We start from the raw sequence: 2,500 nt of genomic DNA, 5'->3' as shown, positions 1-2,500 counted from the left end.
GAGCAACTGAACAAAGAGCCTGAGATAAAACTTCTCAGATCTACTCCTATTATTCATATGCAGGTGCTCTCTTAAATTAAACCACAAGGACGAAAGAGACCATCAGTACCAATTTTTAGAAGAGGCTGATGAACCATTTACAAGGGAAGAACTCCTTGCAGCCATTAAGACAAGCAAATCCACTGCGCTTGATGAATATAGACCAATTTCTCTGACATCTTTTCTGTCTAAAAACCTGTGAGAGTATTATTACTCCACCAAATCAAAGACTTGATCCATCCATCTGTCTTTGGCTTTCAGAAAGGGAAATGAACTCAAATGATTTTAGCACAGTACCTAAATGGAAGTAATGCACAGTCTTCTTAATATATTTCAAGGGAGTATTCGACAGAGCCTCCCCTACTGCAATCTTTTAGGAGTTATGGGCATGCTTCTGCTATGGATGAATGAAAATCTATCTCTGAGAAGAGAAAAAGTGTGGTACCAAGTCGCCTACAATGCCTATGGTGAATTAGGGTTAGGAACTCCACAAGAGGGATTATTGTCCCCTACACTGATTAATATACTTATGCACTCTCTTTGCAAGCTCAACACTGAGTTAGGAAACATAAAAAGTGTGCTTCCTTTGTTCTCATAATCAACACAATCAAAATTAAGCATATTTCCAGACCTCGTAAACTACCTTACATTCCAAGGTTACGCAGACAAACTTTTGTAAGAACTGAAACCTATATATTGATGTTATAGTGACTAATCCCCACTTCATGTCCCACAACTCTCGCTTTATTAAGGATATTATTAAATACATTAAGGGACGTTGCCTTGAGCATTTTAGAACATTGCAAGTATCAAATATGTATGTTAACACCGAGTTCTCTTAAACCCCCTTGAAGTTTTACAGAACAAGGCCGATGGAATTATAGTTGAATGCCCAATGACTGCTGAAGTTCTTGTCATGAGGAAAGACCTAGACCTGGTGGCAGCCTAATAAGGGATTATAGCTGAATTTGTTTAACCTACAGTCAGCACTCCGTCACCGTTCCGTCCACAACATCCACCTCCAGTCCTCAGTGCATGCTCCTAGATCAGCATGTCGTCTTCAATTACTTGTGTGCACCTGGTTGACATCTGGCGGGGGCTAGTCTGTCTCATGGGTTGGGGGGACTCTTTAGCTTTAATTGGCAACCCCCTCCTGCTGCCTTGCAAGTTAAGCCTCTTAAGGCAAAGAATACTGGAGGCAACCAAAAACGAGATACCGTGGAAGAGAATTGAGGCCCTCACCACGTATTACCTAAGTATAATCATGAATAGTAAATTCATGATTGCTAATGTCATAAGACAGGCACCACGATAAGATAACTCTTCAACAATAAAGAGCTAACCCATATACCATTTTCAATATCCAACCAGTAATTGTATAAGGCACACACAGCCTCTTACAATGATATAAACTGTAAAGCTATTAACATTCCATAAACAATACTTACTGATCCTTGGCAGAGAATTCATGCATATGCTCATAAGTTCAAGACCAGAACTTAAAATCTCATTATTTGAAATATATAGATGACATTCTACACCCCTACTTGCAATCTACTGTGACGCCTCCACTGATCCTCAAGATCTATTCCTAATACAGATCTTGAAGAAAGTGTATTTCCAACTGGCCAAGCACAACTGATGCTGAATCAGTAGCCATATGCCATGCCATTAAAAAAGGTAATGAACTACAGCGACACCTGGCTGTCTTTACTGATAGTCAGGGTGCACTCCATAGGCTCATTGCATTTAATCCAGAAAACATGGTAACTAGAAATATCCTTCACCAAATTTCTAAATTATCGGAAGAGGGTATTTAAGTGTCGCTATACTGGGTACCCGCTCATATAGGACTATCATGCTATGACGAAGTTAATCAATTAGCCAGATAAGCACTTTCACATGAACAGCCAGCTTATGTAGTACCGCGAATAAAAAAAAAAAAAAAAAATCAACTGTCTTCGAGATTATGAGGGTCAGGAATGGTCCCGGAGACAGCAGGTTACATTAACTAGGATATGCATAGGATATCAGCACACTATACAAAATGTACAGGGTGTAGTTTGGAGGCAAAGCCAGTTCTATTTCACACTGCAAATTATATTGTAAAAATTTAGAAAAAATATCAATTCTAGGAGGCATCTTAAAGCTATAACCGGACCTTTATAGCTGTAATTTAAAGAGTTAGAAATTGTGGTAATGGTGGGGGGTGGGAACAAGCCAGACCTTGAGAGGTCAAACGGAATGATGCCCCTCCCCCACCAATTAACGCCCCTGTGTGCAAAGCTCCGAAGTCGCATAATCTTACCTATTGCTTACTTTGTTGCACGAAAACTGCATCTTATCGATCAAGTACTACAGTCTACAGATTAGCACTTATTGATTATATTAACCTTATTATAGACACGTCTTGTCTTTGACATGATGATTTATATAAAAGTACTTTTACCAACCAGATGAT

At 39.3% G+C, this 2,500-nt stretch overlaps 1 pseudogene; it reads right to left on the bottom strand.

Moving 5' to 3' along the window:
- Positions 1 to 2,046: 2,046 nt before the first annotated feature.
- LOC119577540 overlaps positions 2,047 to 2,500 on the bottom strand; it is a 12,688-nt pseudogene continuing 12,234 nt past the window's right edge.

This window comes from Penaeus monodon, chromosome 10, assembly GCF_015228065.2.
Source record: "Penaeus monodon isolate SGIC_2016 chromosome 10, NSTDA_Pmon_1, whole genome shotgun sequence".
Classification (NCBI taxonomy): Eukaryota; Metazoa; Arthropoda; class Malacostraca; order Decapoda; family Penaeidae; genus Penaeus; species Penaeus monodon.
The sequence above is the reverse complement of the archived record's forward strand: the minus strand, read 5'-3'. Positions and strand labels throughout refer to the sequence as shown.